Source organism: Prionailurus bengalensis, chromosome D1, assembly GCF_016509475.1.
Source record: "Prionailurus bengalensis isolate Pbe53 chromosome D1, Fcat_Pben_1.1_paternal_pri, whole genome shotgun sequence".
In the NCBI taxonomy this organism is placed as follows: domain Eukaryota; kingdom Metazoa; phylum Chordata; class Mammalia; order Carnivora; family Felidae; genus Prionailurus; species Prionailurus bengalensis.
In genome coordinates this window covers 8652839-8678006 of record NC_057346.1, presented here as the reverse complement: position 1 = coordinate 8678006, position 25168 = coordinate 8652839, and the positions used below count along the sequence as shown (strand labels likewise).

General features: G+C 42.4%; 1 protein-coding gene, 1 long non-coding RNA gene and 1 other non-coding gene across 5 annotated transcripts in view; 2 read left to right on the top strand and 1 right to left on the bottom strand.

Moving 5' to 3' along the window:
- Nucleotides 1–1093, top strand: part of LOC122482932 — a 58185-nt gene extending 57092 nt beyond the window's left edge. The window contains exons 4-5 of the long non-coding RNA XR_006297250.1: nt 396–603; nt 702–1093. This is a non-coding gene — a long non-coding RNA (uncharacterized LOC122482932). The remainder of the gene's footprint in view (nt 1–395; nt 604–701) is intronic.
- A 3022-nt stretch (nt 1094–4115) lies between these two features.
- Nucleotides 4116–4249, bottom strand: LOC122484591. Its single transcript, XR_006297647.1, has one exon. It is a non-coding gene; the product is annotated as a small nucleolar RNA SNORA52 (small nucleolar RNA).
- Nucleotides 4250–12781: 8532 nt separating this feature from the next.
- RDX (radixin) overlaps nt 12782–25168 on the top strand; it is a 96097-nt gene continuing 83710 nt past the window's right edge. The window contains exon 1 of one of the 3 annotated variants that reach the window (XM_043579275.1): nt 12782–13074. The gene's annotated coding sequence lies outside the window, so the exon portion shown is untranslated. Of the gene's footprint in view, nt 13075–13611; nt 13932–25168 lie in introns of those variants that run through there. The other 2 variants (XM_043579276.1, XM_043579277.1) reach the window with 2 other exon arrangements.

Here is a 25168-nt window from a genome sequence, read left to right as displayed (position 1 = left end):
ACAATCCAAACTGTGATTTGAAAGCAAATACTGTGCATATTCCCTAGCTAATGAAGTCTGTTATAAAGACGTGTTGGGAAGATGAGGAGTGGCCTCAAAAGGGTAGGGACGAGTATGTGACGTATGTGACGCCCCGTGCCCTCCACAGTGCCTGGTTCTTGGCAGGTGCTTCGCAAAAGGTTGCTGAATGAGGAGGTGCTGCTACCTTGGAGTCCAGAAAACAGACGGAGAGTAAAGCAACAGCAAAGGAAAGACACCTTGGTTTGCATGTTCGTGTGAAGAATGACTTGACGGATGTAAAGACTGGCAGTCTGAGTTTTCCTTGACATGTAAATAAATCGTACCTGAGGCTTTGACAACCTGCTTTGTAAGTATCTGTGTTTTTTCCCATACAGACTTACAGAGGAGACTGGCTGGAGGGCGAAGAAGGATGATGCCTTCCTCATCAAAGGAAGCCGATCCGGAGGCTCCAGCCCTGGGAGTAAATGAGAGATGGAGGAACTGGATTGTCCGGATCCAGTTTTTACCAAAATGATGGGCCAGAGAAAAGAAGGAACCTTAGAGAGTCTGACCTAGTTACATTTGCATCCCAAGGAGAAACGAGTAAGTGGTATAACTATCAAGCTTTTAAGGCTGCTTCTAAGTTTGAAATTTCTCTATGATGTTATTTCAACCCCTTATATTCTTTTCTTCTTTTGAAGGCTGTGAAATTCCTCAGAAACACTCAGAGTCATTTTCTGGCCCAGAGAAGAGGAAGGGAGGGGGACACCATGACACTCTTTTCAGCGTCCAAGAGAGACAAAAACTCAGCTGGAGAATGTGGGGCAATGCTAGAAGAAAGCTAGGGTCACACTTGGACCTTCTGGGAGAAAAGGATGAATAAAGGGGCCAGCCTGGCAAGGAGACACGAACCCAGGCATCTGCACTAGCCGGAGAACCTGGCCACTTACGGTGCTGCTAGTTTCTGGGTAGGAATGATGGGTGTGCTCTGTGGTGGAGAAGAAAAAAATCATTAGGTTTTTCCATCAGATACTGACATGTTCTTTAAGATCATGAAGTTTCCTTTCCTGGAAAATACCTTCTTGTAACCCCACGCTGATTTTACAACTCTCTCATGATTCGGCATGGAAGCCCGGTTTCCCGAGTGTAGATCCTGACCTCACTGATGACCAGGTATGTTAATATTGCCATTTGTTTCCTCACACATAAATACAAGAAAAAGAAAGAAAGAAAGAAAGAAAAAAGAAAGAAAGAAAGAAGAAAGGAGGAAGGAACAAAGAGAGAGAGAAAGAAAGGAAAGGAAAGGAAGGAAGAAAAGAAAGAGAAAGAAAGGAAGAGGAAAGGAAGGAAGAAAAAGGAAGAGGAAAGGAAGGAAGGGAGAGAGAAAGAAAAAAAGAGGGAAGGAAGGAAGGAAGAGAAAGAAAGGAAGAGGAAAGGAAGGAAGGAAGAAAAGAAAGAAAGAGACAGAAAGAGAGGAAAGGAAGGAAGAGGAAAGTAAGGAAGGAAGAAAAGAAAGAGAAAAAAAGAAAGAAAGAAAGAGCGAGGAAGAAAGAGGAAGGAAGGAAGGAAGAAAAGAGAGAAAGAGGAAAGGAAGGAAGGAAGAAAGAAAGAAAGAAAGAAAGAAAGAAAGAAAGAAAGAGGAAAGGAAGGAAGGAAGAAAGAAAAGAAAAAGAAAGAAAGCAAGAAGGAAATAGTACCTTCCAGCCACGTTCGTTGTGAGAATTCAATGAAATAGTACCTGCAAAGCTCTTAGCGGGTCACCGGGCCTAGTGCAGCTGGTTGCTAACTGCTGTTGTTGCTACTAGCTGGGTTGTGCAAGCATCTGGGTATTGGGCCTTGAGTACCCAGGAGCGCCCTGGCTTTGTCGGTGAGGGGGTAATCCAGATTTGGTGTGGTGTGGCAGAGACTGCTAGGTTGTGCCAGACATCTCTGAGGTGACACTTGAGATCTCTCGGCCTCGTCTGTCTCAGACTTTGGCCTCTCGTCTGGGCCCAGCCTCTGCGGTACTGACTCTACATGTACCCTGACTTCGTGCAGATGCTTGCTACATGATGGTGACGCCCCGCTTGCCCACGCCATCTGCCTACCGTCTCCCTTGCTGAGGCTTCCCTGTTGAGGGAATGGAGATGCCCTTCCCTTTTCCTTTACCCCCTTTCCTGGCTTTAATGCGAACACAATGGCTGGAGCTGGGGCAGCCCTTTTGCCATGAGGCAGAAGCCGTATGGTGAAGGCAGCCGAGCGTGGTGACAGCGGGAGCTGGGGTCCTTGGTGAGTGGGCAGGGCGCCACTCCAGCTCCAGACTGCCTCTCTGGTCATCATTTTGAGAGAAAAGCACATTTCTATCTTTTTAAAGGACTGTTATTTGGGGTTTTCTGTCATTTTCTGCTAAACTTAATCCTAACTGTTCGAGTAGAAAATTGGCGTTCTGTATGAATGAAATGAAGGGAAAGGAAGAAAAAAAATAGCATCAAGTGTCATTTTAGAGGCATTACATACGGCATGACAGGATCCAGATGTCAGTGTTTTTACCAGTACATTGTATCATCTCTTACAAATTTAGATTATGTGAGCCAGATGTCCAGTGACCTGGTCACCTTTGAGATAACGGAATACTGATCTTCCAGAGGAGCATAAAACAAACAAAACACTCTCACTCAGAAAGCTGGCCTGTCAATGCCTCTCATCTCCATGAACACACAGGGTTAATTACAATAGTATTTACTGCGGGTCCCACTCTGTGCTAAGCCCTCCAGTTAGAAAACCCAGGAAATCTCGCTCTGTGAAGGATATGTTTCGGAGGGTCGGAATGCTGGCCTGGGATTTCATTTGGGAAGTTTACCAGCCTTCCAGGTGAGGACAGTAGCCGAGTTAGGGAGGAGAAGGTGGGACGTAGGACTCTTGAAGAGATAATATCAGCAGGACTTGGTGACTGATGGAAAGTGGGGGCTGAATGGGTTCAGAATTACTCTCCAGCTTCTAGGATGGATGACTGGCTAGGAGACAGTTTTACAAATTGCAATGGGACACATACAAAGGAAGGGAGGGAGAAAGCAGAGGGAGGAAGAGGTTTAGTAGAGAATGTAGAGAAGATGATGGACGGGTGCAGTCCTGGGCATGTGAAGTCTGAGGTGTCCCTGGGCACCACGTGGAGATGCTCAACAGGAAACGAAAGACTGAGTCTGGAGCTCAGGAGAAAGGGCTTAGAGCACTTTTCAAACGATTTTGTAATTTTTGTTTGTGACGTCACACTTCCCAGTAGACTTTCTTGCTCATCTTGTAATCTCAGCACTCGGCACTAAACCTGCAACATAATCAATGCTCAATAAAAATTGGTTTGGTGATTGACAGATTAATGAATGAATGACTTTCAATCAGTCAAAGAAGATACAGGTTTTTGCCATCTCAGGTTGAAACCCCTGTATGTATTCCAATGGAAACATGATTACAAACCTCAGTCAGTTGCGGATTATCCCTGTGTCGTGTGTTACATTTGAATAAACTTCTGCAGACTAGCCTCAGAAATGAGCCGCCCTTTAAGTCATTTCCATAGGAAAAAGAGAAAAAACACCTTTAAAATTCCAAAGTAGTTTACACCATACTTTTGAACCAAAAGGTCCTTCACTAGTTGGGAGGGTTATTCTTTTTTTTTTTTTTTTTTCCCCTGAAGAACTTATCAGAACATCCTGCACATGTGTCCCAGAAGCCACCATATCTAACATAAAGCTGAGGGTCAGAACACTGCATGGTCACCACCTCCATGCCTCAGGGCCGCCCTTGTTACCCTCTTTCCGAATCAGGTTGCAATGCCCAAAGAAAGAATTTTGAGGAGACGAACAGAAGCACAGCCCAGTGACTTGAAAAGTGTTCCCGAAATTAATAATTGGACTAGATCAGGGACCCAAGTAGATTTGCACAGGGCCTACGGTTTGCCCCTTTCTTCACACATAGTTAACGATAATCGCTAGATATTTCTCAATAAAGCCGGCTCTGATTCTGAACGTCTCTCCAACTTTTCTGTAAGCCTTGCATTTATATCTTAACTTCTTCAGTAAAAAAGCATTCATACATTCAATTCGTAACTTATTTTTCTTACTGCTTTTTCTTTTCTTTTCCTGGAGTGCCTAGAAGCAGCCTGGCAAAAAGCCACTGAAGCCTTGCTCGCCCCTCTGGGTAAGGCTTCTAAAGAACTCTGGTCCACAAGCGAAACCTGGCAGGCCACAGGCTGACTGGCAGGGGTTAGGGTGGACCGCAATGACTAGCTTATTACATCTCATATCGGGTAAAAGCAATTGATAGTGGAAGTTGCTTTTGAACTGTTTCAGTAATGGCTGTTGTACCAGCAGCATTCTACAGACAAAACAGAACCCACAGATAAACACGTAAGAGAAGATTTATCATAGGAATTGGCTCATGTGGTTACGGAGGCCAGGAAGCCCCATGAGCTGCTGTCCACCAGCTGGACAACCAGGAAAGCCAATGGTACAATTTAGTCGAAGTCTGAAGGGTCGGTGATGTCACTCCCAGTCCAAGGTCAAAGGCCTGAGAGCAAAGGGGCTGTTGGTGCAAGTCCTGGAGTTGAAGGCCTGGGAACCAGGAGCTCGGAAGTGCAAGAATGGGAGAAGATGGAGGTCCCTGCTCAAAAAGAGAGAATTAGCCCTTCCTTCCCCCTTCTTGTTCCATTTGGTCCCCTGACACGTTGTTTGATACCTACCCGCATTGGTGAAGGCAGATCTCTTCACTCAGTCTCTTCAATCGAATGTTAACCTCTTCCAGAAACACCTTCCCAGACATACCCCCCCCCAATTTTTTTTAACCTGTTATCTGGGTATCCCTTAAACCAGTCAAACTGACACATAAAATTAAACCTCACAGATGTATTTCAGGAAATAAGTGGCCAAGTCACAAAGTAAATAAGCCTGCACAAGAACTTTGTCATTCAAAAAAAAATTTTTTTAATGTTTTACTTATTTTTGAGACAGAGGCAGAGCATGAGCCTGCTCTGGGTTGCAGGGGGGGGTGGGGAGGGGTGGTGGCAGAGAGAGAGGGAGACACAGAATCCAAAGCAGGCTCCAGGCTCTGAGCTGTCAGCACAGAGCCCGACACAGGGCTCGAATCCACAGACCATGAGATCGTGACCTGAGCCAAAGTCGGACGCTTAACCGACTGAGCCACCCAGGTGCCCCAGTAATTTTTCATTTTAATACAGTTAACTATGCCTGGATATCATATACCACTAGTGTTGACCAAAAAAAAAAAAGGAAAAATATCAACAATTTTCTTTGCACTTAATAAATGCATTGTGTCGATATTCAGAGCTGAGTACACCAAATTGAGAGCAGCAGGTAGGTTGTGATTAACATTAAATTTGGACTCAGGAAACCTAGATGTTGGTCTCACACTAACTTTTTGAGTCATTTCATTCATTCATTCAACAACTATTTATTGAACAGGGTATAATGCTCTGGACACTGTGGTAAGTGTTAGGGAACAAAACTGAAAAGAAAGTGACATTGTAGCTACAATTATAGACTTGTAGGCTAATAGAGAGGACAGATACCAATTTAAAAAAATCTATGCATTAATAATACAACTGCTCTGAACTACCACAAAGAAAAGTTACAGGGAGATTGTGCCAGGGTGGCAGGTGGTCAGCACAGGCTTGATTGTGATTGAGATCTGAAGGATGCTTACGTGTCAGCTAGACAAGTGGGGCAGAGGGAACTGTATATGCAAAGTCCTAGTGGCCTGGATGGGGCAGCTGGCAGGCTCTAGGAGTTATAGATGGTCAGCGTGGCTTGAGCCCGGAGAACAAGTGCAGACCAATGGCCAACACACAGTAGGAGACCAACAAATGGGTCGGGGGGCAGCAGGTGGAAAGGAGATGTGAGAGAATCATACTTACATTTCAACAAATTAAATCTGGATTCAATACTGAGAAATAATTGTAGAAGGCACAAGCTGGCATAAGAAGACTAGTTAAGAGGCTACTGCTGGTCCAGAAGAGAGAACCGTTGTGTGATCAGGTCGGAAGTGGGGTAGACATGAACAATTAGACTGAGGCAAGAGGAGGTAAAAGCAATAGGGTTAGGTAACCGGTTGGGTATGGAGGAGGTGAATGAGAGGGAAGTGTTAAGGATGGCTCCTACATTTCTGGTTGAGCTAGGGAATAACGGAAACATACCAGATTCGAGCAAGACAAACTGCAAATCTTAATTTGTTTCTGCAAAATAAAAGGCAGACTTTTCTTTAGAAAAAGCCTTTTAATGTTTATTTATGAGAGAGAGAGACTGAGCATGCGAGGTGGGGAGAGACAGAGGCAGAGAGAGGGAGACAGAGGATCCCAAGTAGGTTCCACACAGTCAGTGCAGAGCCCGAGGTGGGGCTCAAACTCACAAACCCGTGAGATCACGACCTGAGCCGAAATCAAGGGCCGGCTGCTTAACCAACTGAGCCACTCAGGTGCCCCGAGGCAGACTTTCCTTTAAAGCACTGTCCAGACTTAAAATGGTATGAATTGGATTATGGAATTCAATCATTTTTTTCAAAATAAAGAGTGAACTAACTAGAGTGGAAATTCTGTATAGGTAAATACGTTAGCTATCTATTGTTATCTATTGTTAAAAAAAAAATTACCCAAACCTCAGTGACCTAAAACAACATTTATTATCTCACAACTTGTGTGGGTCAAAGAGTCAGCGGCAACTGAGCTGGGTAGTTCTGGCTTAGGGTCTCTCAGGTGGTGGCCTTCGGGTTCTCGCCATGGGCTGCAGTCATCTGATGGCTTGCCTGGGGCTGGAGGGCTTATCTGCTTCTGTGGAGGCTCACTCACATGGCTGTGAGAAGAAGGCCTCAAGTCCTGACTAGCTCTTGGCAGGAGGCCTCCATTTCTTACCACACAGGTATCTCCATAGTTGGCCTGCATGTGCTGGTGATGTGGCTGGCACCTGGCTTGCCCCAGAGAGAGCCAATGAGGAGGAAGCTATAGTCCCTTTTGTGATCTCGTCTCAAAAGTCCCCTGCCATCAATTCCATTTTTCTATTTGTTAGAAGCAAGTCACTAAATCCAGCCCACACTCGTGGAGGAGGGGAATTAGGCCACACCTCTTAAGGGAGGACTATCAAGAAATATGCAGATGTATTTTTAAAATTTTTTAAAGTTTATTTATTTTGAGAGAGCAAGAGCATGAGTGGGGAAGGGGCAGAGAGAGAGAGAGAGAGAGAGAGAGAGAGAGAATGAATCCCAAGCAGGCTCTACACTGTCAGCACAGAGCCTGACACAGGACTTGAACTCATAAACCATGAGATCATGACCTAAGCGGAAATCAAGAGTCAGATACTTAACCGACTGAGCCAACCAGGCACCCTGGTTTGTGGATGTATTTTAAAACCACCACAGAAAAGTGTTGCCTCAGTCTAATTGTTCATCTCTAATCTTCTACACTTGCCACTACACAAAGCACTGGGCACCTTTCCTGGTTAGTAAATAACCACTGTTGTATACATTCAACTAAACTAAAATAAAACTGAAGTGTTATAAACTAGAAAACAGCTGTTTAGAATACTCAGTGCTAAAGGTCAGGGTGAATATTTACTCATTTATTTATTTATTTATATCTCTGTAATGAGACAAGGACAGTCCAGCAAGGTACAAAGCTTATTGAATAATAAGCTGATGGATATTTGGGTCAAAAATTGTGAAACACTAGGAAGTGATTGTACGTAAATACTTTCTGCATAGGTCATAAGATACATAATGAGTTCTAGAAGTTACAAATAAAATATTTTATAGGTGAATTGGAGTTAGAGTTGAAGAATTAGAGAGCTTGAAGAAAGCTTACAGATGGTTAGTCTCATCTAGCTCCCTATTTAATAGATGAGAAAACTGGGAGTCAATACAAAGTCAAAAACATTTTTTTTTCTTAGGAGCTCTCACACAGTTAGTGGGTGGAAACCACTTTTGATGGGACCGCTTCACAGTAATACCGGAGAGGGGAGTCACTGCTTTTTGAGGTTCTCTTCTAGTCCTGAAAATCCCCGACGTCTTAAGCTCTTGGAAAAGCACTAAAGGTGTCACATTCCCCTCACTTTAACCCTCTTTGCCAGCAGGTTACAGAATAGTCCATCGGATCTCTCAAGGTCACTTAGCAACTTGTTTGTAGGAATTGGGAATAAAGCCAAGGTTATGGATTCCCTCATTTAGACTCTTTCCACGCTGTTACTTCTGAAACTTTATTGTTTATCACAAACTAAACTGGCTTTTTTATTATACAGGGAGAGAGGATTAAGTAATAACTTTTACCTTGCCTTTGTTGAAGATTAATACACTCATATCTCTGAACACATGAATTATGTACTTATGTAATTTGATCTTAGATAGGGAGAGAATAAAGGCAGGAACAGGCCTGTGGTTTCTTGAATCTTCCTTTAGATTCATTAGCCATCAAACCTCTGTTGACTGTACTGGAATTTATAGCTTATATCAGCAATTAAGTTTCTATGGCTTACTAGGCACACAAAGCAGATGATAAGATAGTTTTATTTACTTTGTTTTTACTGAGGGCTATCATATTGCTGAACACATTGTGAATATGTACTTAAATATGCAAGGTAGTGGGAATAGTATGAACTATCACAGTTTATAATAGAAAATTCCCTTTTGTATCTCTATGTATAGGTATTTAAAGTAGCTGTGATTTTACATCTGTATAGCTTCTTTTTAATTAAAAATAATTTTTTTAATGTTTATTTATTTTTTGAGGGAGAGAGAGGGAAAGCATGAGCAGCAAAAGGGCAGAGAGAGAGGGAGACATAGGCTCCAGGCACCGAGCTGTCAGCACAGAGCCCAACGTGGGGCTTGAACTCATGAACCACGAGTTCATGACCTGAGCCAAAGTTGGATGCTCAACCAACTGAGCCACCCAGGCGCCCCACATTTGTATAGCTTTTTAAAAATGGTAAATAAAAAAAAGGGTGTATAAAGTTTTTTCATGGAAAAACATTTCAGTATACAATGATGGTTTAGATTATCATCTAATATTTCATATTCAAATCCTTGAGTTGAACAAAACCACATTTTCCAAAGACATAGTTGGAAATGAAAAGGCTGTTTCAGCATGTTACTGATGTTCATCTATTTAATAAGTATTTATTGGATGTCTCATTCACCATAGTTCTTGTTTCCAGTTACTGAATATATACTTGTTCTTAGAGTACCCATAGACACTGAAAATCAGCATCTCTGTAAGTTGCCTAATTATCTTTATCTCTGAGTTCTACATCTTTTATACTCCCTGTTTATTTTAGTGGCACCCATTGGGTACTCATTTTCACATCTCCTTTCCTCTTACTCCTTGAAGTCTATCCCCCCTCTTTTTTTTTTTTTAAGATTCTATTTCCTCTTCTTCATCTTCGAAACCTCCTAGGGTCAGTCCATCATTCTCTAGTGCCTGGGCCTTTATAGCAAAACTGTCTGAGGTGTCCCTGATCTTAGATCACTCTCACTGAACTGCTCTCCCCTGTAATCCACATGGCTGCCAGTGACTTTACTAACACAGAGAGGATCGCATTATTCCTTTTCTTAATGCCTCGTATGGCTTCCTAGCTCCTTAAGGATGAAGGGCAAATTCTGATCTTCCCAAATGGATCTCAACTTACCTTTCTAAACCTCTAGTTATAAACATCCTTATCTCAACATCAACCCCGTCTTGGTACTCAGTCTTCAAAGTTGATTGCCTTTCCCCACTTGTCTTAGGGAACCTCTACTCACCCCTTCAACCTTCCCTCCTCTGAGAGGCTTTCTCCTTTCTATGCGAAGGTAACTGCCCAGTGTTTCACCTGACACTCTGTGTCTATCCTTATTATAGCTCATATTGCACAACTGTTTGTTTGCCTTTCCCATTACTGAATCTAGAGGGCAGGAGCCTCGACTTAATCAAACTAGCAAGGGGGCTGGCGCTCAGTGTTTGTTCTTGATGGAGAAGAGGTTCCATTTACAAACCATACTTGCAAAAATGAGTTTTCTCCAAGAAGGACTTTTATATGTGCTACTGAGACAAATGCTTTGTAACTATCATTGGAATTCTAGAATTCAGAATTAGTCAATATGGTGGAGTACAGTAGGATTGTAGCATACAAGAGTTAGTAATAGATTGTAGTAGATTGGTTTTGGTCTTTCTTTTTTACGCGTAGTAGGTGCTATATAAAATTTTTTGTAACTACTGGTAATATCAGAATGGTTTTCTGAAAAAAAAATCTACTTTCAACAACCGTATGTGAATTTTCCCCTTGACAGTATAAATGTGGGAATAAAAAATTTTTTTTCAGTTGAATCTCTCATATTTCATTAAACATGAATATATTTGATATAAGGAACAAGGTACAACAATGGTGTGTATAGATGACATTTACAATGAAAATACCTGACGCCTAACTATCTGTCAGCTCAGTTCATTACGGTTTTCCACAGTATAGTCTCACACTTGGGAAGCAGTGGCTTTGCTGCTTTTGTGTAATTGATGACCCACATTGTAGTAGATCTGAATTTAAATAATTATTTTTACACTGTAAAAATAAGACAGAAAATACTGAAGAATAAAGAAAAATGCCCATAGAAAACCACCCAGCCAACCCTGGATTTCAAACTTTCTCTTTTTTCCTGACCCCTTGTACTTGTGTGTGTGTGTGTGTGTGTGTGTGTGTGTGTGTGTGTGTGTGTTTAAACATACATGTAATCATACTGCTTGGATAGTTTCATAACTTGTTCCCTCCCCCTAATACTACCAAAAATTTTTCAAGGTGTTAGACACATTATATAAACATTTCAAGTTGTTACCCAAAATGTCACAGAATATATATAGTTACTTTCAGGATATTTAGTTTCCATGTTTAATTTTTGCATCTTTTAATACTATTGTGATGTAGAGTTTATGAATAAAGGTTTTGCTCTATTCCAGATGATTTCATTCAGAAAGAATCCCAGATATGGGATTACGGGTACAAGAGGATGAACATTTTTATAGGTTGAATCACGGTGCCAAATTGCTTTCTAAACAGGCTGTTTAAGTTTACACTCCCACTCACAATGTCTGAGAGTACCCTTTTTATCTCACCAGCCTTGAATGTTATCTTTTACCTAAATATTTACTAATACTATAGCCAACTGAAATGTTACATTTTCTGGTCTGTTTGCTGTTGCCAGAGTTTAGGATAAAATCACAGCTTTGGAGTCCAACATAACTAAGGTTTGGTCATTGCTCTGCCATTTCCTGGCTGTGTTACGCTGAACAAATTACTTAACTCCTTTGAGTCTCTTCAGTCACTGATTAAAAAAAAAAAGTCAATATTAATATTGACCCCAAACACAGGGTTGTTGTAATTATTAAAAGAGATGCTCATGTAAATGCGTGTTACCCAAGTGCCTGGCACATGACAGACAATAGCGTATTATCCGTTTTCCAGTGCAAAAGTGTGTTACATACTTTTTTTTTGATTAGTGTACTATCCAGGAATTTATGTAATACTTTGGCTATCTTTATGCATGCAACTTGATGTGGGACGCTGAGCAATTACCTGGCTAAACGTTGCACCCTAGGGATAAAGTCAGGGAGTCATCTTTAGTTAAGTAAAAGCACACACCTGGTTCCCATCCTGGAGAAATTTGCAATCTGAAGATCTTTGAGTTTAACTCTAGGGGCTTTTAATTGTTCAGAAAGGTCGCAGAGGGCAATGGAAGAAACTCACTGAGGCTGGGAGCTTAGTGAACTGAAGCGTGAGCTTAGTGAAAGTGATCTGGGGAGAGAGTTCCTGGAAAAAGCTACCGTCTCAGGGAAGGCAAATGCTAAGGCAGGAAGCATATGAATTATTTGTTCCATAAAAGTTAAGTACACTCTTGAGGTTTTATTATTTGAATGTAAAGTTTGTTCATAAAGGGAAAACTATATAAAGATGGCATGCACGGCAAGCTGGAATGATCTGGCTTTGTGCACTACGGTTCAAGTACACTCAGAGCAAGTGTTACTCTTTGAATCCCAGCAGAAGACGGACAAGGATGGGAGCGTGGACACTGACCACAAGTCTGTCTAGTCCCAGCCACTGATGAAAGTGAGTGGCCTGGAGTCAGACTAGGACCACTTGTCCAACCATCTCTAATTCCAGGATGATTTAGGTTTGGCTGCTCTTCGGGGGCCCCACGTCCAACTTTTTTCTTCTGGACCGCCTCCTTCCCAGAAATGTCGGTGGTAGTAAACATCGTCGACGTCCTTGCGTGGATAAAAGTCTGCACTCGCGCCTGGGGCCATATCCATCGAGGTTTTGTTGGAGTTATCCGAAATAGCACGTTTTTCGAGTTGGGCAAAAACTGCCAGAGCAATTTCAACGTTCTCGGTGGCACACATCAATCCCTCTAAGATAGGCCCCTTTCTATCTCCTGGTGGATTCTCCAGCTGAGCAGCCAAGGAACCCGCGCCCGACTCCGTCCTGGCTCCCCCCTCCGGGAAGAAGACTCCCTCCTCAGGAGGGCGATGGAAACGCCCTCGGCGAGTTTTCCGGCACCCGCGGGAGTTTCAAGTTTCCACTCCCGGGGGTGCGCGGAGCGGGTGGCGGCGGGCGCGCCGCGAGCTTCGGCTCCAACGGCCCGCGTCCCTCCGGCCCAGTCCCGCCGGCAGGGGCTTCCCGCGGGCCTCCGCGGCCGACGCTGGCCCTGGCGCGTCCCCACCCCGCGCCGCGACCCCCGGCGACGCCGCGTGCGGCGGGCGGCGGCGAGCGCGGGGGGCGGGGCGCGGGCGGCCCTCACGGCGGCGGCGGCGGCGGCGGCGGCGGCGTTGGCGCTCGGGCCGCGGCGCGAGGCCGGCCGGCCGGCAGGGGGAGGCGGGGGGCGCGGGGCAGCCCCGCCTTCCCCCCGAGGAGCCGCCGGGCGGCCATATTGCGGAGCTGTCTGCGGTGGTGGCGGCGCCTCTTGTCCCCGGCGGCCCAGCGCTCCCACCGCCGCCTTTCCCTCCCGGCCGCAGCCGCGACGCCCGGCGCCGCCGCGCAGCGCCCCGGCCACGCTCGGGGCGGGAAGGAGCCGCTCGCTCTCGGGGTAAGCCGCTGGCGCCCTCCCTTCCCCCCCACCCCCCGCCCAGTCGCTGCTCCCGGGCGGCTCCGGAGACGCTGAGGTGGCGAGAAGTTGCGGGGGCCCGCGCTGCCCGGCGGCCGCTTCGCGAGGGCCTCGCGCGCCTCTGTGTCCGCGCCCCGCGGGCCGCGGCGCCGCCGAGCTCCCGGCCCGGCCCGCCAGGCCGCTCCCGGGGTCGGCGGCAGGCGCTGGGCGCGGCCCGAAGCGCGAGGCGGCCGCCGGGCGTTTCTGGTCGGCGCGGGCGCGCCGTCCGCCCCCGGGGTGGGCCCCGGACCCCCAGACCCCGGGCAGCGGCGGGTTCCCGCCGCCTGGGCGCGGCCCCGGCGCGGCCTGGCTCGTCCCTTCGGGGCGCCCAGAAAATACCGTGAGCCTGGGTAGAATTCTGTGTTGCAGTGCGGGATGGGGGGAATTTATTAGAACTTCTCCCCCTCCTTTCTGCCCCTCCCCCCCCCCCACCGACCTCCAGTTTGAAAGTAAGGGTGTTGAATTACTAGAGAGAGTGCGTTGGCCCTGGCGGCAAAGGGATGTTGTGTCCTGAACGGGGTTCGGGGCGCCGAGCCGCTCCCGGCCCCGGCCCCCGCGAGGCCAGGCCCGCCGTCCCCGGCCGCCGCGCTCTGTCTACCTGCCGCCGCGGCCGCGGGCGGCCTCGGAGCCTCGCAACTTTGTCCGGCCGCGGAGGCGGCAGCCCGGCTTGCGGTCTCGGCCCCGGTCCCCGCTTCCCGCTTCCCGTGAACGCGCCTCCGCCTGATTGCCGGGCGAAGTCTGAAAGAGGGGCTCTGCGTTACTGCGGCTTGGGTGAAGCGCATCCCTTCCTGTACAGAGAGGTCAGGATTCCTGCACCGTGCCCGCTACTGGGTTCTTTTCTTTTTTCCCCCTAACGAGATTGAGTGAAGTCCCGTTTCATCAGAGATCAGTTTAAAAATACGGTTGAGGGTTTGTACCAGACTTTTTAGTGAGTCCTGTGGCCCTACGGCTGGCATGGTGCAAATGTAAAAGGCTGAGATAATAAGGGTTTATTTGATGAAGGGGTACGGACATCGACATTGCAATCTATTGTTTACGGAGCGTACAGTTTTTAGAACACTAAATACTCTTTTATATGTCGGACGGAGCTCTGAATGAACAATTGCCCCGTTCATGTGGCAGGGTAAATAAATAATGGCTTAATCCATTTGCCAAAACAGCATTATTAGATTTGAGAGGAGATTACTATTCAGGGCTGCATTGTTTTGTGTGTGTGTGTGTGTGTGTGTGTGTGTGTGTGTGTTTAATTTTCAGAATCCCATTGCTTTCACTAGTGTGCTTTATCTTTCAAACTAATATGACAAAAATGGCAAAAGGTAGAACACCCCTTTTGAAGTTAGTAAAAAGGATCGTCACGGACTTTGGTTCTTTGCCTAATCACTTTTTTTATGTAGGGAGGAATTTAGTAAACAGGTAACATTATTAAAGAATGAATACATACGTCTTGGAAATTGTAGCTTTATTTAAATGAGGCAAAATTTAATTGTGGCTTTTAGGAATGTTAAATTCTTGCTCTTGCGGAATTTACGTTGTTTTGTTCACTTCTGTGTCCCTACGCGTGGAAGAGAGTGGGTAGGAGAGACTCAGAAATATTTGTAGAATAAATGCAATTAATTTCAGTGTGGGTAAAGTATGTGGGGTCTGTCCTTTTAGACATTGTCATTACTTAAACTGATGATTATTTTTCCTTTGGTGGTAAGAAATGACAGACTTTGCTTTTCCCTCTCTTGGTGTCAGTAGTCTCAGGGAGGGGAGCAAGGGTTGTTTCTTGTTGATTGCTTCACCATTGCCAACAGCACAATTGGATTTTATTACTCATTTATGTGTTCGGCAGGTTGTTGAAATGAAAGTCTTGGTACGTTTTTATTTTAACTTCTGTTGTCGTTTAATATCCTCTCCATATAGTTTCATAGAGCCTGAAATGTGGAACGATGGTGGGAATCTTTTCATCCATTTTTAACTTAATGCATTTTAACTTAGGCTGCTTAAAAAATGGCAGGTTTTAACCAGTATTTCCCAAAGACTAAAGCCAAAAGAAATGTGTTCTGTGAGGATTGTGAAGACTGAGCTGTGCTGGTGGAGCACGCCTGGCAGGGTAGAGCCAGTATGAGTTGATGCTCCTTCTCTCAATCTGGGAACTCAAGGAAGGAACCCTTTCTTGGATAGCTTGGGCCTCCAGCTGACCAAAGGCTAGTGGATACTTCTTAACTACCCTGATATTACCCTTTTGCTACTGAATTCAGCGGAACTGGGTTGGATTGCTCTCGACTCCACCCTTAGAAGGTTATTTTTAAGCCTCCTAGTGTTGTTACTGATGGCTGAAGTGCTTCTGGGACCTTCACTCAGTCCTGTGGCCAGTGCGTACTCACCTCTTGGGTGATGCAAGTGGCCAGTCTGACCCCAGCGAAGTCCTCGGTTTGTAGCCTCTTTCATAGAATCTTGTCTTTCCTATTCATTTATTTCTCAATATTATTTTCTATTAAACATATATTTTAAACTTTTATTTTTTAGAGAGCGTGAGTGTGAGTGAGTGGGGGAGGGGGCAGAGGGAGAGAGAGAATCTAAAGCAGGCTCCACACTCAGCTCCAAGCCCTCGACCATCATGACCTGAGCCAAAACCAGGAGTTGGACCCTCAACCGACTGAGCCACCCAGGCGCCCCTTAAACCATTTTTAAAGAGATGAAAGTAATACAGTTTATGACAAACTTAAAAAATTTACATCTTAAAAGATGTAAAAGTAAAGCTCCAAGTTGTCTTCACTCCCCAGAACTACTCAACGTCTTTCCTACTCCTGTGTTTCATAGGTATTGCTGTTAGCACTTCCTTCCTTGGATACAGAAAATGCCAAAACTTAGGCAAAGATAAACATAAAAATCCTTTATTTGTGATTTTAAAGTCTATAAAAATAAGGTTATTGTGTAACAAACACTGAAATGGTATTACTGTGTTGAAAAGATTAATGTTTCTCAGACGTTTAAAAAAATTTTTTTAATGTTTATTTTTGAGAGAGACAGAGTGTAAGCAGGGAAGGGGCAGAGAGAGAGAGACAGAATTTGGAACCGGCTCCAGGCCCTGAGCTGTCAGCACAGAGCCCTGGGACTGGAACTCAGGACCCATGAGATCATGAGCTAGGCTGAAGTTGGACACTTAACCGACTGAGCCACCCAGGCGCCCCTAAAATTTTTTTAATGTTTATTTTTGAGAGAGAAGATTTGAAGCAGGCTCTGAGCTGAGAGTGGAGAGCGAAGTGTGCTTTTGTGCTTGTGCAAATTTTCTTGCTTAATGATTGAAGATGAAGTTCACTTTTTGTTTTCTCCCTATAGTATGGCATATAATAGTGAAAATTGGTGTCCTTTAAAAAATGTGTGTCTTGGGGCACCTGGGTGGCGCAGTCGGTTAAGTGTCCGACTTCAGCCAGGTCACGATCTCGCGGTCCGTGAGTTCGAGCCCCGCGTGGGGCTCTGGGCTGATGGCTCGGAGCCTGGAGCCTGTTTCCGATTCTGTGTCTCCCTCTCTCTCTGCCCCTCCCCCGTTCATGCTCTGTCTCTCTCTGTCCCAAAAATAAATAAACGTTGGAAAAAAAAAATTAAAAATAAAAAAATGTGTGTCTTTGGGGATACCTAGGTGGTGCAGTTGGATAGGCCTCCGACTCTTTAACTCAGATCATGGTCTCAAACTTAGTGACTTTGTGCCCCACACTGGGCTCTGCTCTGACAGCGCTGAGCCTACTTGGGATTCTCCCTCTTTCTCTGCTGTTTTCCCCTGCGCACACACACACACTCTCTCTCTCTCTCAAAATAATAAACTTTAAAAAAAATGTGTCTTTGTATTGGGAGCTGTTTGGAAAGGAAATATAGTCCATACAATTTACTTTCCTCATTCCATTTAATACTGAAGTCTAGCTTCAGCTTCGTAGAAGAGAGGGGCTCAGTCAGGTTAGGAGTTGGATAGGGTTTTTTGGGTATTTTTTTCCCCTTTGAGTAGACAGTATGTATAGAGATCCTTCCAAATTTCCTAATTTAAAATAACTTTTATTTAAAAGGTAGATGTTAAAAATTTGTATATGCATAAGTTTTGTATTGTTTTTTCCTGCTGTAACATCAGTTACTCTTTAATAGAATTCTAAATTGGATTTTGCAGAAGTTTTATATATATAAATAAGGTAACGATTTTTTTTTTAATTTTTTTATTTAGTGTTTTGTTTCATGCAGTCCAATGCAGATGAATAGAGTGTCCATCCAGTCATGCTGGTTACATTTCTACGTAGTTTATATACATTTGAAATAAACTGTTTTGACAGGCCAGATCTCTCCTGCTGGCCTGATTTTATAAAGGAAGTTTTATTGGAACACAGAAATATAATTAGTTTACATAGTGTTTCTGGATACTTTTGAGCTATAATGTCTGAGGCCATATATTTTGCACATCCTGAAGTATTTACTCTCTGGTCATTTACAGAAAAAGTTTCCAACCCCTGATTTAGAGAAAAAAATATCTTGTTGAAAGAATGTCTTCGGTACCATATGGAAGGAGGTAGCACATTGTTTTGTTTTTTGCCCCGTGATTATAGAATTTATAAAGTTATAGATCTTAGTAATTGGAACAGATCGTTTTTTCCAAGTTGTAGGTAGTCTGTGGGCTTTCAGAACTTTAAATGTTTCTTTCATTTGTGAAAAGTTGTTAACTAAAACTGGCTGCAGTGAAATTGTGAGGTGAACAACCTTCTTTTTCAAGGACTTCTATTACTTAAGATGCTTTGGCCACAATAACAGGAAATTCTCAATCTGGCTTAAATAATGAAGAAAATTAAGAGACTTAAGAATAGCTCAGTAATGATATCAAGGACTCACTCTCTTTACAACTTTCTGCCCTGTGGCCTTCCCCCATTGGCTTCGTCCTGAGACTGCTCTCTCCAGCGTTACAGTTTGGCTGCAGCCACCTGCCATCCACACACAGCAGTTCCCAAAGAACTGGGAAGGAACGCCTCTTCCAGCAGCCCCCCAGCAGATGTCTTCTTAGTGTCACTGACCAGGCTTGGGATACATTCCTTATCCAACCCGGTTACTGGCAGGGGGAATGGGATTGCCCCTCATCTATCTAACTCTGCTCCCACTAGATTGTTTTAGTGTCTTGGGTTCTTTCTTAATCCCACCCGCCTGAACTCACACCCAAGATTGATCTAGCATGAATATGTGAGTTCATATCTTCTTGGTTACCAAATGTATTTAAATTATGAAATGAAAAGTGTTGATTCCTGCTAAAACACTTTTGAGGCAGGGTTGACAAAATGTGGTCCATGAGCCAAATCCAGCCTATGGCCTGATTTTGTAAATAAGGTTTCATTTGGGGGCGCCTGGGTGGCGCAGTCGGTTAAGCGTCCGACTTCAGCCAGGTCACGATCTCGCGGTCCGTGAGTTCGAGCCCCGCGTCGGGCTCTGGGCTGATGGCTCAGAGCCTGGAGCCTGTTTCCGATTCTGTGTCTCCCTCTCTCTCTGCCCCTCCCCCGTTCATGCCCTGTCTCTCTCTGTCCCAAAAATAAATAAACGTTGAAAAAAAAAATTAAAAAAATAAAAAATAAAAAAAAATAAGGTTTCATTTGAACACATCATTTGTGCACATATTATCTATGGCTGCTTTCATGCTACAAGAGCAGAATAGTTGTAACAGAGACCGTATGGCCTTGCAGAATCTAAGAAGTTTATTTACCTGGCCATGTAGGGAAAAAGTTGGCCAACTTTAAGATAGCATACATACATTTATACTTCTCTGCCAAATACTGTTTGTATCTGGTAAGTAACATACTGACAAAGTCACATTCTAATGGGAATACAAATGTGCTGTATTGTATAGTATAAAGTGTGTTAAATGTTTAAATGCCCTTGTGTTAATAATATTAACAGGAGTTAATTTTCAGTGCACCAGTGTTCTAAGCAGAGTTTTCTGCGATGTGAGTTGAGTATTTCTTGTTTCCTACTTTATTTTTTTTAATCTTCCTATTCTTTCTGTAATTTAATAACCTTTCAATAAGTTAACAGAGTAGGTATTGTTTGCAACTAAAAATCCTGGCTAGTACACAGAATGATGTGGGCACATGAGTGCAACAGAGGGACCCTTAGTAAAACGGAGAGAGAATGGGGATACAGGAAATCTCAGCCATGATTAATTGGATCTGGAACCCTTTGGCTTTTACTGAGTGTATGGAATGGACTAAACTTTGTTAGCCGTCATCAGGACTTCTGATAATTAAGCCATTTGTAGATCCTAGACTTAGAAAAACTATAAAGTTTTAGTTTGGTTATTAGCAAGGTTGGTGTGTATACTTGAACTTATTACTATCATCTAACCAACAATCAGAATAATTATAGTTACCATTAGAAGTGTCAGACTGTCTGGCCTTTAACTCTGATTTGATCATCAAATGAGATTGTTAAAAATAATCTCTTGAGTAATGTCTCGACTAGAGACAATAGAGACAACAGAGGTCTAAATTTGGGAGACCTAGTTGGGAGGAGTTTTGTTCTCCCATATTCATGTTTGTTGTCTCTCTTTTATTTTTTTAAATCTTTTTTTTTTTAAGTTTGTTTACTTATTTGAGAGAGAGAGAGAGAGAGAGAGAGGGAGAGAGAATCCCGAGCAGGCTCTTCACTGTCAGCATGGAGCCCGATGCGAGGCTTGAACTCAAACTGAGATCATGACCTGAGCCAAAATCAAGAGTCAGACGCTTAACCAACTGAGCCACCCTGGCACCCCTTGCTGTCTCTTGTAGTATGTTGGCTTATTCGTGTGTTACTTAGCTATTTGATAATGTAAATTAGAGGAAAATATTGCCCTTGACAATAATCAACAGAAAAAGTCAAATATTACATGTAAACTTAATATGCCAACAAAATCGACAACAAACTTCTGAGGCCCTACTGTGAGCCAGGCACCATTCCAGTTTAAAACAAAATTTTTTTTTTACATTTATTTATTTTTGAGAGAGAGAGAGAGAGACAGACAGAGTGTGAGCAGGGGAGGGGCAGAGAGAGAGGGAGACAGAATCCAGAGCAGGCTCCAGGCTCTGAGCTGTCAGTACAGAGTCCGATGTGGGGTTCGAAGCCACAAACTTTGAGAGCATGACCTGAGCCAAAGTTGGATGCTCACCTGACTGAGCCACCCAGGCGCTCCCTCCCTTCCAGTGTTTAAAAGGGAGTTTTGAATATTTTGAAATTAGAAGCTTAATGAAAGAACTTCTAGAGAGCCTTAGTGATTGCATGAGAGAATATTGTCCAATTTAAGAAACGTAATTACTTTATTCTGTTTTGAAAATAAGCTACTATAGTGTCCAGTGGTTCAAAACCTGTAGAGCCTAGAATGGTTTGTGAGAAGTCAGGTCATTTTGAGACTTGATTTTTCCTGCTGCATAGGTGACTTAAATGAATCTGTTTGTTTTAACATTTTTAAACATGCATTATGTTACCTTTTGATGTTTTCATAAGTGTAAAATGAAACTGAATTGCATTGAACTTTCTTAGCTTTTAGCATTTAAAATTAATCATTGCAAATGATATTGTTTTTTACCCACCTTGGGAACAATATAGATACGGTGTTTCCTTTAAATTTATAGGTTTATTTTTTTAAGCTTATTTTTATTATTTTGAGAGAGAGCAAGTGGTGGGGGGAGAGAGAGAGAGAGAGAAAGGAAGGAAGGAAGGAAGGAAGGAAGGAAGGAAGAAAGAAAGAAAAAGAATGAATGAATGAATGAATGAATGAATGAACGAATGAATGAATATCTCAAGGAGGCTCCACACTGTCAGCACAGAGCCCATCTCCAGGCTCAAACCCATGAGTTCATGACCTGAGCTGAAACCAAGAGTTGGATGCTTTACCAACTGAGCCACCCAGGTGCCCCCAGATTTCTTCTAGAAGAGAATCTAAATTCAGTGTAAAAGTTTGTTTTTAGTATTGTAGTTCTGCTTTATATTTGTTTTAGGTTCTAGAAATTTGGTTTGCATTTATAGTAACATGTAAAAATTGCTCAAAAATGTTGAAGATTTCATTTCCTTGAAAATATCCTTGAACAAAAATCAGTTTCTACCTAAGCAAGTACTTATAAATACCGTATTTGGAACTGTATATCACCCTTATAGGAAATACATTTTCAAGGTGATTATACCAGTACTAATGTAACTTGTAACATCTTTAGAGATAGTCTTTTGATCTGAAAACAACGGAAGAAAGAGCTTTAGCTTCTTCTAGAAAAGCTCTGGTAATTATTTCAGATGAGCTTCTCTGGAATGATGTCAGAAAAAAGAATAGGAAGACCAGGAGAGCCCAGGACTCGAGTTTAAAAGGACCTCTGACTTGTTGACTAGCCGTATTACTTAGGGCAAGTCACTTATCTGAATCTAAATTCCTTATTAAAAGAATGAGGGATTGTGATACCTTTCTTGGGCAGAGGGAAGAAGGGTAGTTATTATGAAGGTTAGGTGATACAGGTGAAGTGGCTGAAAAGTATTCTACAGGTAATTCCTTCATTCACTCCCCTTGTGCTTGTTTTGTGCCTTATTTCTTTATTTACAAAATGGAGCTGAAATTTTTTTGTCCTCTTTGCTTCACTTGAGGAATGACATGGCATTATATAGCTAAAGGTGCATTAATACTGCCATTAAATTGAGTATTAACATTGAGCTAAAAACATAATAAACATAGTTCTGTGTATATTAGAGCTTTTAAGCTTATGGGTCTGTGAACTTGGATAGGGAAAAAAAGTTGCATGTTTTTTACACGTTTTCTTGCCATTATTAATGTGGGCACCTAGTAGTATTAGCATTAATACAGACTGTTTCCATTAGAAATTGTAGATATTTTCATAATCCGTCGCTGTTGCAGAGATGTCGAAGTGACATTACTTGGAAGTTTAATCATTAGATCCGCTGGTAGACACTGTTACTTAATTTAAAAACACATATGTTACTATATCATAAAATCGTGATTTTTATATTTTGGTGATTGTAGTCCAGTATAGTTGGTTTTTTTATGCAATGTTAATAATGTATCTTATTCAAATACATTTAAAAGCATTTAATACAAATACAAATTGAATACAAATTCAAATACATTAAAAGCATTTAAAAATGCTTTTCTAGGAAGGGCTTTATAGGCTTCACCGGAGGGGGACCATGCAGGGGAAAAAGAACTTTTTTATTGTAGATGTTGTTATTGTGTTCATCTGACTGCCAGAGTTACCTTATTAATTCAGTTTATACTTTCCTTTGTTATACTGCTTCCTAATCCCCCAGTAAATTGGCAGAGGAATTCTTTTGTAACTTTTTGGTCTGTGGAGAGACACGGTTGGTTCAGAGATTGCTTCTGTGTCTCAAAAGGCAGGGAAAAAAATTACAATCAGGCGTGAGGAAAAGGATATCTTAAGAGTAAAATTAGGCAGTGTGACATAAATTATTGAAGGTTTGGTAATAGGCCCGGGATGGACGAGAGTGAACACCTGTTTTACCACCTGACAGGTGGGAAGAGTCTGTTGTGCCACTGACTTCCTAGAGCTCAAGGTGTTAGGCACGAGGCTGTTTTTCCATTGTGTGAGGTAGAGAGGAGGCTGTTTTAAGGTCCCCCTCAGAGTTAAAGGATAAAGAAGAAAATGCTTTATGTGAATGCATTGTCTGTAAACGTCGTACTTAGAGTTTATAGCCGTACGGTTACTTTTCTGCAGATGGGAAATGTGTATGCTGGCAGCATCTCTTAAAACTTCTTGTTGAGCATGTCTGTGCCATGATTGTGCAAAGAAGTAGGGTAAGACCTCTTGAAGAAATTTACCAAGGAGGGAGTAACTTTCTTCTCAGTAATTAGATATGAGGGTGGATGGGAGAAGAGTTTATTTTTACTATATATGTCTAATGTACAATGGTTTAGGTGATTATGTAATATATATGTATATGTGTGTGTGTGTGTATATATATATATATATATATATATATTTTTTTTTTTTTACAAGAAAGAAAGGAAGACACTGAAAGACAGTAATTTCAAGATGAGTCAGAGATGGAAACCCAGGACATGTATCTTGGTATCTTAGCTTTTCTTTTCTTTTTTCTTTTCAAAAAAATTTATTTTAATTGTTTATTTTTGAGAGCAAGAGAGACAGTATGAGCCAGGGAGGGGCAGGAAGAGAGGGAGATACAGAATCCAAAGCAGGCTCCAGGCTCTGAGCTGACAGCACAGAGCCTGATAGGGGGCTTCAATTCATGAACCATGAGATCATGACCTGAGCCGAAGTCAGACGCTTAACCAATTGAGCCACTCAGGTGCCTCAGTATCTTAGCTTTTCATGTGACATTTTATTAAATTGGCCATTCTGGTACTAAGATGTTAGTTTCAGGAGAAAACACACTAATGAAATCATAGAAGAACTCGAAATGTATTACTGAGGTTAAACAGTATTACTGTGATATAAATACTTTTCAGTAATAACTAAATTGGCTAAAAACTTGATTTTTAGTTATATCTGTACACAGCTTCATTGTAAAAAAATTTAAGGTGGAATTCTTACTTAAGTCATATAAGCTGGTAAACTGATATATGAACGGTTTAGTGGAGTACATTTTTTAGGTTCTCCTCTGATTTTTAAAATTAGGAACTTAACAGAAATAAGATATTGATTATTATTATGTGTTCAGTTCTTTATATCCAGATACCATTTGTAAGGACACCTGTGTTTTTACATGGTTAAAGCAAGTGGCTACATAATCTGCTTTTTCACTTACCCTTATGTAAATGTTGACAGTTTGTCATAATACACAAACACCCCCGTAATAGTCTATCATGTTATCACGTAACATTGTGACTTTAATTAGTGGCTTTTATGACATGTACTGCTGTGGATGTCTTGCTAGAGGTTACTTTGTTTTGCATTTCTTTACTTCTTTGGCGTATATTCCAAAAGCAGAATTTCCTGTTCGGAAAAGATTTGAGCTTTTGTTATACATTGACAACTTACTTTCCAGAAATATGGAGCCGATTTATGGTGCTACCAGCAATGTTTATCTACTTGTTTAGCAGTACTGCTCATCGGTATTGCCATGTATAATAATTATTTTGCTAGTTTAACGACTGTATGATCAAAATGGCCGTTAAGGCCATTTGATTTGTGGTTTTAGTCAGCAGAGTTGTGCATTTGTTTTGTGAAGAGTTTGTAGAGAGTTTGTCATTTAACCATTTACTGAGTGGAGTCTGAGTGATATCTTTATATATTTAATTATTTCTTTCCATAGTAACTTTTTGTTCTGGCTATTGGATATTTTTATTCTATTAGCATTTTGCTATTTAGATGTAGGGATTTTAAACAAAATAATCTGTTTTCATCATAATGTATATATTTTTCTTAGTCATATTTCTCCTCCAAAATTAGAATTTTTTCTAAAGTCTCTTTTTGAAAAAAAATTCACCTACTTAGATTTTATTAAATGTTATGGTGAAGTTAATAGGCCTGACCTAGGTTTATTTACTTAGAGTAATTTTGTTCTTTTGTATTAAAGAATTTGTTTTTCTTATTATGAAAGCTCTACATTATCTTAGAAGTCTACAGATTTACATTAATTCACAGGAACTCGCTATTTTGGAGTATGATCATATTGGTCTTTTCATATGATACTGTATGTATGGCTTTATAACCTGCCTTTTTAGTAGTTCGTGGATATTTTGCCATATCATTTAATATTTTTCTGTATCTTTTTTTAAATTAATTTTTTTAATGTTTTTATTTACTTTTGAGACAGAGCATGAGCAGGGGAGGGTCAGAGAGAGAGGGAGACACAGAATCCGAAACAGTCTCCAGGCTCTGAGCTGTCAGCACAGAGCCCGAGACGGGACTTGATCTCACAGACTGCGAGATCATGACCTGAGCTGAAGTCAGTTGCTCAACCGACTGAGCCACCCAGGTGCCCCTCTGTAACTTTTTTTAAATGTTTATTTATTTTTGAGAGAGAGAGAGTGGGGAAGGGGTAGCGAGAGAGGGAGACACAGAATCTGAAGAAGGCTCCAGGC